We start from the raw sequence: 13,242 nt of genomic DNA on the forward strand, positions 1-13,242 counted from the left end.
TACATTTAAAACTGGATAAAGCTATGAGTAGCCTTTAAATTTACCCACTAAGATTACTATTTATAGATAATCTCATCATGTGTATGTGGCTTATATCATTATTTGTTCATCACTAACATATAACTTAAGGGAGCCCTAAAGATTTAACAGAAACTGTGTACTTAAAATCTTAACTCTCCACTCTGCTTCTTTACACAGTCTTTGCAACTTCTCATTAGCAAAGTTTCTATAAACTCTGAAATGTACATACTTAGTAGTAAATGCTACCAGAAATATTATATACTTTATCGAAAAATTTTATGACCTGCCAGTCTTAATTTTGCCATATATATGCAAATCCCAAAATGAAACATATTTAAAACATTAAAATTTTTAACAAACCTTAACATTTGCTGCAATGATCATTATGACAGGTGCCTTGTGTAGAATAATTGAATTCCTCCTCCTACACATCTCATGAACAACAAATATCTGGAATTATTTTTTTTTTGGCATGTCAATATTGACTTTATTCTTAAATGTGTGCTTATGTAAGAAATACATGGTTGCAAAATTTCATAATTTTTTGAACTTACTTTTTGTTGAATTGTCTAGTTTAAGACAATCAATTACACTTTATATATAAAAAATGTTCTGTGCTCAATTTGGCTGCACATACACTAAAATTGGAACATACAGAGAAGATTAGAATGGTCCCTGCACAATGATGACATGCAAATTAATGAATCATTCCATATTTTTACACCAACAGATGCTGGAAGGGATGTGGCCAGAAGGGAAGCCTACTGCACTCTTGATGGGAGTGTAAACTTGTTCATCAACTTTGGAAAGCGGTTTGGAGGTTCCTCAAAAGACTCCATATAGAGCTCCCTTATTACACAGCAATCCCGCTTTTGGGCATTCACGCAAATGATCACAAACAAGTCCACACTAAAACTACCACCACAACAATGTTTAATGTAGCATTATTTGCCATAGCTAAGATACGGAACCAACCCCGATGCCCCTCAGTAGAAGAATGGATCAAGAAAATGTTCTGTGTGTGTGTGTGTGTTTGTGTGTGTGTCTGTGTCTGTGTGTCTGTCTGTCTTTGTGTCTGTGTGTGTGTGAATGTACACTTACACAACCACTTTGGAAAGCAATCTGGTGAGCCCTCAGAAAGTTAATTATTGACCTTCCTTATGGCCCACTCATACCACTTCTAGGCATCTATTCTGAACAAGAGGTACCAATATTCAAGGACACATGCACCTCCATGTTTATTGCAACATTGTTCACAATATCCAGGATATGAAAACAACCCATATGTCCCACCAGAGATGAATGGATCCAGAAACTGTTCACAATGGAATATTTTCCAGCCATTAGAAAGACAAAATGATGGCATTAGCAGGGAAATCAATCAAGCTACAGGAAATCATGTTGAGCGAGGTAAGACAAAAGCAAAGAGACAAACAGCACATGGTCTCCATGGTAAGTGGATGTTAAATCCAAAATGTAAGGTGATACAACAAAATTAACAACACTTAAGAAACCAAGGACTTCCACTCATCTGGTCAAATCACTACTAAATATCCCCATTCTGCTGATTATATTTGCACACTGAGGGGAAACCAGGAAGACGACACTGAACTAGAGGGAATCAGGGAAAAACATACAACAGTGGGATCCATCAGCTGCACTGGACATTGACTAAAATGAACTAAGCAACTCAATGTCACTGAAGGGAAGGAGGGAATAAGTGGGAAAGAGGGAACAGCAGACGCTATGCAAAACAAAAGAAATATACATATTTCAAAACAGAAAACTATCCATATGGAAGAAATAACTCTATTGCAAAACTCATAAAACTCCTAAGTGTTGTAGACCATGATAGACAATTTGCTCCATCAAAGTTAGAATGTGTTTGTGACTTTAACTAAGCATCACTATCCCACAATATTGTGAAATATGGGAAATTATGCAATCATTTAATCACAATAAAAACATTTGAAAAAATGTTGAAGGTGGAAAACTAAGTTGCTCTAAAAAACAAAAAAGGAAAATGTTCTGTGTGTATATGTGTGTACACACACACATATACTATATATATATATATATATATATGTGTATATATGTTAATTCTTTGCCTCCATCAGGAAGAATGACATTGCCCAATTTTTAGGAAATGGAAATACTTGGAAAAAAATTATATTAACTGATGTAAGCCAAGTCCAAAGAAACATAGGTCCCTTGGTATCCCTTATTTGCAATGACTAGTATATGTCTGGGATAAGCAGAAAAGTTGAAAAGCTATGTGTGTATGACTACATAAGTAGATGTTAAGCTAAATGACCCCCAAGATAGAGACACAAGTGGTTTTTTCTTTCTTGCTGTTGTTTCTCACATATTTATAATGTACAAAGTGATTTCTTTTTTGTTTTTTATGCGTTCCTCCCCAACAATATAACCCCTGTTTTCACTTTACTTGATGTTGGTGCACCTGCATCTTGTATATACACTTCTCTAATTTGGGGAAAGAAAGGGAAAAAACAACATGCTTAAATAGGAATACAGTTTGACTCATTGTATAACAATAGATGCACAAGACAATATTTTGAAGAACGAACTTTACAATTTAGGCTGGGGACATTGGGTGGGGCTTGGGGGTGTGAGGACTGTACTTGTGGAGATGGAAGGGAAGGAATGGTGGGGGAAAAACAAAGGAGGAGGTAACAATGCTTGATAGGAAATGTACTTATTACTTTGCTCATGTAACTATAACCACTCTGTACAGTATTTTTACAACAAAAAAATGTATAAAAATGTTTTGAGATGGAAGAGTTTATTTTACCTATTTTACCCAAATAATATCGTTAACAAATAAATTAATGCAAAACACTGATATGAAGATATTTTGAAAAAGTGAGTGTGTGTGCATTCCTGCATGTTGGCATGCTCAGTGTTTGAAATCAGATATTCAAGGTCTCGCTATGTCTTTCTCTCTAGATTAGTGAGCTACTATATGAGCTACATCTCCATTCCTGGTCCTTTGTTAGTTCATTAAAATTTTTGAAAAATAATCTCATGAATTTATTTAGCCCTGATTGGCTTCCAAATGTTATCCATAGATCTCAGGCCCCTGAGTAGGTATCCTGAGTAGTTAGGATTACAGGTGTGACAAACCAGCACAAGGCTTTCAGAATAATTTTAAAAGTAGAAGAAAATTTACTTCACAGTGGCCTGTTTTATCATTTCCTACTTTTAAAGCATTTTGGAGTGATTATGTGATTTTTTTCATTCTTGAATTCTTAAAATACAGTAAGTGATGATATTTAAAAGATTTAGTACTTTTTAAAAACGATACTGGAACTTTAAATAAAAAATAAAATAAAATATATGAGAAGAGCAATACAGGAGATGCGACTGGGGGAAATACTGTAGTATCATAGAGTAGAAGAGCTGTGGAAAGCAGTAATTTTACATTAACATAGCAAGTAATAAACTTGCATACAGCTTTTCAGCCTCATGTCAGTCATTAAAAAGTTTAAACAAAATGCCTACTCAGCAAACCAATAGAGATAAAATAGAAAACTAAACAATTAAGATGAAGAGATGACTTGGACCAAGAATAACAAATGACACAATTAGGAAACAAATAACAAGCTGCTGGGCTGGGAAGGTGACTCAGTGGTAGAGTGCTTGCCGTGCATGCCTGAGGCCCTGGGTTTGATTCCTCAGCACCACATAAGCAAAAAGAAACAAACCGGAAGTGGTGCTGTGTCTCAAGTTGTACAGCGATAGCCTTGAGCTGAAATGCTGAGGCAGAGCGCTCAGGCCCAGGGTTCAGGCCCCACTATCGGACCCAAAAATTTAAAAAAAAAACAAAAACAAGCTAATAAGTTTAAAAATGATCGCCCTTAATTGTATTGACTTGCTTAGATCACAATTTGTTAGAAGTATAATTCAAATCACAGTTTAATAGTATATCATTTTAATAATAGTTTACTTATTATTGATTTCTTAATATTGAATGTTTAATATATAATTTTAATTTCAGCAGCTATAGAAAAGAATAAAGTGAAAATAATTTTAATAATATATTTATGAATTGGAAAATTGAGAAACATTAGAGTTTAAACAAATAACATATCATTATTGCTTCATTTCTGTAATTTAATGTAATAATTCAAAGTGTATTATACGCTTAGCACTCATCTTAACATCAAATAATAAATTATTGCACATGACTCTTGGTATTATTTGGAAGGGTTCAGCACTGTGGTAAAATTCATACCGCATAGTACACTGGGGTATGGCCCCTCTCATATAGCTTAAATTGTGGAAATTTGATTTCTACATGCATGTTAAATTCTTGTCTAGGTGACATCTATAAAATTATTTACAATTATATACACGAGGACTATTTCAGATGATTCTTAAAAGTCATATTCATTAATTAAATTTTTATTATTTCATACCAAATTAATATTTACAGAGACTGAATATTTGTGTAGATGATGGTGTATGTGTGCCAGATTATATGTATTAAGGCTTATTTTATATTCCTGACATTGTTTCTAGAGTTGGATTTATTTGTCCATTATGGGTTAAGTGTATTATATTGGATATGAGAGTTGGTCCTCTTTAATACTACAGAATATTCTTGGGAATATGTGCTCCATGCTGGCCACAACTGAAGATTATTAAGGTTTGATCTATCATAAGAGAAGGAAGGAAGGGTCACCTTCCTTCCAAATGTCTGATCCCAGGAATGTGCTCTTCTTTGTGGTGCCTACTTGGAAATGAACATTTTTCACAGTCAACCTTGAAAAGCCATCTTGATAGATGACTTCTGTAAGTGGTTATAAAGCATTATTGATGGCTTTGCAAGGATGCCTGATTGCCTCATTTTGAGACAATTAACAGGAATTTAGTCAATTGTTCTTTGTATCTTTAGGAGAAAAACCCATTGACTCTAGGCCAGGGAATCACAGGGGCCCAGAGAAACTACTATCTTGAATAGTAATCCTAGACATCTAAAACAAAATACACACACACACACACACACACACACACACACACACACTCACACACACAAACACTCCAGTAAGCACAGCCAGGCAGGGTTGCTATCATAGCCTACATGAAGTCAGGCAAAAAACAGAAGCTGAGAGTCATTTAGCTGATAACTAATATATTTTTTATGAGGCAGACTCAAATGAGACTCCAGAGAAAGGACAGAAAGACTGATCAGGGAGACTAAAATTGGTCACACAAAGATTGGAATGTAGAATTCCTTGTAGAACAAATAAATCATAGAACGCTTGTGCATGTAAGAACAAGACAGAAGACCAAATTCCAGAAATGCACATTTTCTTAGAAGTCAGCTTAATCAATTATAGTGCAAATCTTTGAACTCTTAAATATTTGACCACATGTGGGAGAAGGTTGAAAAGAAAGAAAATTTCATCATTCTATTAGGAAGTCCAATATCACATTAGGAAGTAATCAAGCACAGATTTGTAATAAAAAGCGAAAACAATTATTCCAAATGAGGGTTTCATTTCTTTTGATGTAAAAGTTCTTAAATTAGGTGCTGGCAAATATCATACAATTGATCCAGTCCCCCAGCTGAGTTAATATTGATTGCAGTATTACCACATGAAGGAAAAGAGAAAATTTACAAATGTCTGATGAAATGAGGTGAAGGTGATGTGTTCTAATAGTACTATCTGAGGTTTAGACACAGGTGAAGAGGTGGATTTTCTTTTCTAAAAATCGTGCCAGTGGCTCACAGCTGTAATCCTAGCTACTCAGGAAGCTGAGATCTGAGGACTACGGTTCAAAGCCAGCCTAGGCAAGAAAGACTATTATTTCCATTTAACCATCCGAAAACCAGAAGTGGCACTGTTGCTCAAGTGGTAGAGCACCCACCTTGAGTTGAAGAGTTCAGGGACAGTGCCCAAGTCCAGACTTCGAGCCCCTCGAACAGCAACAAGAAAAAAATCTCCTTTTCATGGACTACGTACATCTCTTCCTAACATTCAACAAAGGAGCCATTTTATCACCCACTACATTTAAGTCCTAATCTAGCTACTGCAAATATACTGATTTGGTGTCTTATATAAAATGGTTCATATTTGCGGAAACAAATACCAGCAGTGATAACTTTTTTCCAGTCCTTGAACTCTGGGCCTGAGCCCTGATCATGGTTATATTGGTAGCTTTATTGTGAGCTTGTTTGTTATTTATTGTATTACTGCCCATAAGGGGAAATACTGGGTCTTAAGGGAGATCTATATTTACTCTTTTCAGGAAACTCCGTACTGCATTCCACAGTGGTTGAACATGTTTAATTTCCCATCAACAGTGTAATCGAGTTCCCAATTGGCTACATCCATGCCAGCGTTTGCTATTGTTAGTTTTCTTATTAATGGCCATTCTAATGGACGAGGTAGAATCTGTCTTGTTTACTTATAGATTTGTATGCATCTTCTAGCTACAATACATGAATGAATCCATGAAAACTATATTGCTCTGAGTCTGCATTCCTTTCTCTTTTCTCTTAATATAATTTTTCCAAACCTTTCATTTTCCTTACCACTGGTGAACAGTCCTCTTTCTGATGGGTGAATATAATTCCATTATGTGTGTGTGTGTGTGTGTGTGTGTGTGTGTGTGTGTGTGTGTGTAAGATGACTATAGGCCCATAAATTCTTTTCTAAGCTTTCTGTTTCATCTGTAATTTTGTAATTCCATATTATAGTTGCATTGCTTTCCCTTCTACATTGAAGAATATTGTTGGGATTTTGATGAGTATTGCATTGCCAATTGTTTAGGGGAAGTATTGCAGTTTTCAAAATGTTAATTCTTCCAACTAGGAACATTGAAAGACTTTCTATTTCCTTGAATCTCATTCAATTTTCCTTTTTATATTTTTAAAGTTTTCACATATAGGTCCTTCACGATTTTAGTTAATTAATTCCTAGTTTTGTTGTTGTTGTTTTGTTTTGTTCAGATTTGATTTGATTTTGAGGCTAGTATATGAGGTCGTTTTTTGGATTTCAGCGTGGATTTTCCCATTGTTGGTAACAGAAAAACTACTGATTCTTGTGGTTTTTATATCCTGCTACATTGATGAAGGTTAGCATCACATTTATTAACTTGAGGGAGGAATCCATAGGGTCCTTTAAATACAGGGTCACTTCATCTGTAAAAAGGGATAGTTTTACTTCTTCCCTTTTTGGATCTGCTTTATTTTTTTCTTTTGTGTATTGCTCTTGCAAGAAAGTCCACTACCATATTGAAGAGTAGTAGAGAGTGAACATCGTTTTCTCATTCTTCATGTTAATGTCTTCATGCTTCCACACTTAGCTAAATGCTGATTATCTCTATCATATACATACTCAGTTTAATATTGAGGAATGTTCCATGCATTCCTAGGTTCTCAGACCTTTTAATCATAAAGGGGTAGTGGAGCTTGTTAAAAGCTATTTTTACACCCTACTGACAATCATGTGTTTTTTGTCCCTGCTTCTGCTGATGGTTTGTATTATGTTTATTGACAAGAATATTGAATCAAATCGTATCCAAGATGAATCCTATTTGATCATACCATTTGATTTTTTTTGTTATTTGGTGAAACTGGTTAGTGAGAATTTTATTAAGAAGTTCTGCATTAATGCTTATCAAAGAGTTTGGTTCATCGTTCTCTTTCTTTGGTGAATCCCTATGTGATTTGGGGAGGAGTCTAATTCTAGTTTCATAGAATGTGTTTGATAATGTGTCTCTCATAGATACTAGATGGATGCATCTTGGTTTTTGATACTACTATCTAATCTATGTCTTCTATTTGGAAATTTAAGTCTATTGATATTGAAGTCTATTGATATTGAGCTTTAAGACAGAAATATCTGAAATAAGTCCTGCTATGTTATACACCTGTTATTAGGAGCTGTGCCTCATCTACTCTTAATATATTTACCTTGTTCTCTGGTAGGGAGCATTTTATATAAATAGTTCCTCTTCTTCTTGATCTTTTCTATGTAGTATATATTTTATTATATTCTATCCTGATAATTTGGTGGACATACATTGTTTCAAGTTTTCTTTGTCATGAAATATGTTTATATATCCTTTAAATGTAAAGGAGAGTTGGCTTGGGACTTTATTCATGGTTGGTAGTTGTTTACCTTTAATGTTTGTCATATATAATGCCAAGCTTTCCTTTTTACCATATCAGCTAAGAAACCTGTTTCTTATTCTGACTGTATATCCTTTATAAATAATCAATCTTTTCTCTATGGCATCTTTAAGAATCTTTTTCTTGATCTTTAATAATCCTCTAATAGATTATGATATCATGGTGGATTGTTCAGTTCTAAAATTCTGATTTGTTTCTCAAGGCTTCTCTTCTCTGAATGAGCCTTTCTTTGTGGATGTTTGGCATCTTCTCTGCTAGAATTCTGTAATATGCTTCCCATCCATTTAGTTTCTTGCTCTTCTCCTTCCTGATACCTATCTCCCCAAAATTTGGTCTTCTAACTGAGTCTTGAATTTCTGACAAGATCATTTCTTATTTCTTGTATTTGTTCTAAATGATTATTTCCTCTTTCCTATTAGATCTATTCTGTCTTTGACCCTGAGATTATCTTCTATCTCATCTATTTGCTGTGGAGACTTTCTACTTTGTTTTTGATTTCCCTGTCTTCTAATTGGTCATTTTTAGGGGTTCTGTCTCGTTATTAAAGCTTTATTATAGGTCTTGTATGGACTTTCTGTACATTTTTTCTTTGGTTGGGGGAGATGTAAGGGTTGTTTTATTAGCTGTGTCTTCTCTCATATCTTTTAACTAGGCATCCATTTTTTCTTGGACTCCCTTGCCTTCTCAGAATTTATTTATCTTTCTGTTTGAAGTCTCCATGAATTATTTTGCTAATGACTGGTTGGTCTCATCTTGTTCACAAATTTCCTTGTAGAGGTTTTCTATCTTTCCATTAATCACATTTTTCAGCAGCATTTGTAATACCTTTGATAACTATCTTCTATGTCCTTGATTGTCTGTTCTAATGCCTGGTTAATTACTGTGTGAATTATACTATTTTGTCATCACTTTTCTTGTATTTTTCTTATTTGTTCTGTCCATTTGGAGGCTTTCTTTGGGGGAGCTATGATATTAATATGTGACTCTCTATGTTCTTGGTTGATTTGCAGGGTCTTGGTTTGGTTTCCTGTTGTGATTTGTTTTTCTGGAATTGCATTTTTGTCGAGTCCATTAAATGTAGGAATAGAAATCAGTTGTGGTGAGATGTTGTGATGTTAATATTTGTGGTTCCAGTGACCATTTGGACTGTCCAGTGGTATGATGAATTGTCTATGTGTATGGATGTGGCTTTCTCTGATGTACACTTCTGTTCCTGCTTTTTTCCATGTTGCCCTTTTATTTCCACATTGCACATGTGCTTTTGAATGTGTTGCCCAATGTATTCATGGCTGGCACCTTTTCATAGATTTCTGTTTTCTTATGAAGACGGTATAAAATCTTCTTAGGAATTGTATGTCTATAATTATGTCTATATTTATAGCTGCATATCTATAATTATAGCTGATTTGATGTGACCCTCTAGATGTAGAGTACCTGCTAGGACTCTAAATCTCTGTTTCATTAGTGATTACTATGATAATTTTCTGTGGTTATTCTGTCACTGTTTTTCTCTTCCTCAGATTTATTTTTTATATTGTGGATTTTTTTCACATAATTTAGGATTTTTGATTGTTGTATCAGGTTATTTTGTTTTCCTGCTTATACTACTTTGAAATAGTGATTTCAGGCTTGTAAGAGGAAACAGAAAGAGTCAGAAATGTATGTTATTAAATTGAGAGAAAGAGAAGGCATTTAAAACTATTTACTACAAGTAAATTAATATTAAGCAAAGCTAATGAAAATAATTACTTATTTACTCTTCAGAGGATGAGTATAATACTCTTGGATATCTCAGAGGAAAAGAATTTAGACTCACTACAATTAATGACTTACACTGAAATTACTGGCTAAACGTTCTTCTTCAGAAAGGGAAAAGCTCCATTACTTCCATATTAGTATTACAAAATCATAATAGCTGCATGTTGAATTGTTTTCCCTTTGCTATTTTCAATTCCATTCTTCATCCATTATGACCAATTCCTTAAAATACCTATATTGCTTATATTGTGATGTAAATCTCAGTAATATAAATATTAATTTATCTCTGAGTCTCATCTTGAGCTACATTCATATGAAATTTATGCAGTCTCAAACAAGAAACCTGGCTTTTTTTTTACTCTATCCTATGTTTTAACCAATAAATTCTTTCTCTTTAGAATGCATTCTCAGCTTTTAAATTGCTTCAGTAAACATCATGTGTTTCTAGTACTTTTAATGAAGTAAATATAAAGTTTGGAACATGAAGACAACTCCCCTATTATTCCTTTAAAGTAAACCTTTGGAGATTATTTTATATATAAAAATAAATAGTGCAATGCAATGTTTATACATGAATAATATAATGGTTAAGTCAATTAGACACATGAACTACCATAGCAATTCTCAATTAACATAAAGGCATCAAAATATCGTGTTCATGAATATCACTCATTTTTTAAAAATGACTAGTCAATACAAAATTTATATTATATTTGAAATTTACAAAATGAAAATTACACTGAGATTTGCTGTCAATATCCTGTTTCTAGGAATACATTTATTCAGCAAACAGAGAAACAAAAAATAAGGGTTTGTCACATAAAATGAAAAATGTAGATGCAGACTGTGTTTCCTTAAGATGTTAAGTATCTGCAAATCGTGTGATTTATTCAAAGATACTATACACTTGAGAGAATTTGTGATCAGAAGTGATAGGTAAGCAAAGTAACTGGAAAACTGTATGCTTAAATTGAGCTTTCAATATAGGATGACAAGTTTTCAATAAATGAGCCTATTAATCTGTATCTCTAACACACATACAGCATTCTACATTTTCCCACATACTCCCGTTCTCTTAGCTCAGTTCCTGATCGATATTCTTCTATTTCATGATTTCAATTCCGTCTAAAATAACAAGGTGGGCATTTTTTTGTCTCTAGATCCAATACATTCTAGTATCTTGGAACAGTAGTATGAATTCATGGAGTTTGACTTGAATGTCAAGTATGAAGATATTGTATTCAGGGTACTCTTAATTGGCTTGAAACCTAGAAAGATACACAGTATACTAAGAACAAGGGACTTGATCTCAGGGAAACATACAGGTCCAGGCAAGAACCTGAAGCAAAGAAAAACAAGGGAGAGCAAACCTCAATCAACTGTAATTACAAAGGAATGGAACTGATCTCTGATGTGTCTGGGTGGCAGCTCTATGTGTTTGTGTGTGGGTGTGTGTATGTGTGTGTGGGTGTGTGTGGGTGTGTGTCAGTAGAGAGAGAGAAAGAGAGACAGACAGAGAGAGAATTTAGTGTGGCTTCCATATTTACAGTCCATAGAGCATTACTTGTTAGGGAGGAGGTGCTCATATCAGAGCTGTGATACTACTGTCATCACTTTACTACAAAAAAACACTTGCTTAATCTCTAATTAAATAGGGAAAATAAACTAACATCTAACACGATTGTTTTGACAATTGATTAGTATATTGAAGGCCAAAGGGAGGAATTGGAGATCAATATAATCTTTTTCCTCTCTTCTAAATATTACACCGCAATAGATGTGATTTCAGGAGTCTCCTGCCATGTACTCCCAGTTGACTTACTAATATGCTTAATAATGTGAAACATGTGATAGAGAAATAGATCAGCCAACAAGCACAAAGAATTTGTGATAAGATTGAGCTTTTTAGCAGGGTTGCCACAACTTTTAGGAATGTAATTCGTTCATATGTACTTCAAATTTTGTGGCTTTCCTTGTGTGATTAAATGGGAAGAAAGTACTGTAGAAACAAGAATTCTTGTTCATCCAAGTAGAAAGTGTTCATGTTCCCATCCTCACGTTGCAAATTTCCATTCCATATAGACTCTCTTTTAGAGTGCTTTCATTTAATATACTTCAGCATCTCATGCTTCCGTGTGGGAGACAAGAAAAAAGATAATTTTGTTTGTGTATTAAATTATGTAAATTACCATGTACAGGCATGATTTGTATAGTTACTGAAGTTTGTAATAAATATAAGTAGGGCTCATTTCACAATATAAATGTAATTAAAATCACATAATAAGACTAGAAGTCACAGAATTTTGTGCATGAAAACATACATTAGATTAGTTGCAGAATTTCTATTTTGAAATAAACTTTATATTGAAGTATAATGCACTTTACCTAAGGATTGAAACATTTTATTCAAAAATATATTTCCTGGAGATATTTTTGCTTCATTATTTTAGGGATACCGTTGGACCCATTGTAATAATGAGATGTACAAGACGTTATCTTGAAAGACGAACTTTACAACTTTGGCCTGGCAAGCATGTGGAAATGGGTAAGGATGGGAAGGGGAAACAAAGGAAGAGGAAACAATGCTTGATAAGAAATGTACTCATTACTTTGCCCATATAATTGTAAACCCTTTGTACGATATTTTCACAATAAAAAAAGTTAAGAAGAAAATGATCCCAAAGTAATCATTTTTTATTATTTTCCTATTTCCATGTGATTTACCTGCAATTTAGAAATCTAGATATATAATTTAATTTAAGTTAACCAAAAATATTAATGAGTATAAGGTTCTTATACTCTCTATATTCTTCACACTGAGATCATCAAATATTTTGAGTTTGAAATGATTAGTCTCTGTTTAACCCATGTTAATATTATTTAAAATGTGAGTGAAATGTTTAAAACGTAGTATTTATTTTAGTTGCTCTGAAGAGACAATAACTGATATAATCAAAGGCTACAAATCATGAGATTTAAAATTTAGAATTCATGAAATGTTTTTGACCACACTGGTTACTGGAGCCTTCACAAAAACTTCATGAGATAATTTATATTGATGAAGCAAAAATCCCACACTGGTTACTGGAGCTTTCAGAAAAACCTCATGAGACAATTTATATTGATGAAGCAAAAATCCCAGAGTTTAGACATTTACGAATAGAAAAATCATGTCATTCTGAATATGTAGAGCTACATAACAAACAGAAAATTTAGCTTTTAAATATCTGAATTTAAACATTTAAACATTTAATTGCAGGGTAAGTACTTGTTCTGAAAGGAGATAAAATTGCATTTAT

The 13,242-nt window shown here is 33.6% G+C and overlaps 1 non-coding gene across 1 annotated transcript; it reads left to right on the top strand.

The window, feature by feature from the left end:
- The first annotated feature begins 635 nt into the window (after positions 1 to 635).
- On the top strand, positions 636 to 741 carry LOC122098666. The gene has a single exon (XR_006145770.1). It is a non-coding gene; the product is annotated as a U6 spliceosomal RNA (small nuclear RNA).
- Positions 742 to 13,242: the final 12,501 nt, after the last annotated feature.

This window comes from Dipodomys spectabilis, unplaced genomic scaffold (genome assembly GCF_019054845.1).
Source record: "Dipodomys spectabilis isolate Male_0828 unplaced genomic scaffold, ASM1905484v1 ptg000483l, whole genome shotgun sequence".
Classification (NCBI taxonomy): domain Eukaryota; kingdom Metazoa; phylum Chordata; class Mammalia; order Rodentia; family Heteromyidae; genus Dipodomys; species Dipodomys spectabilis.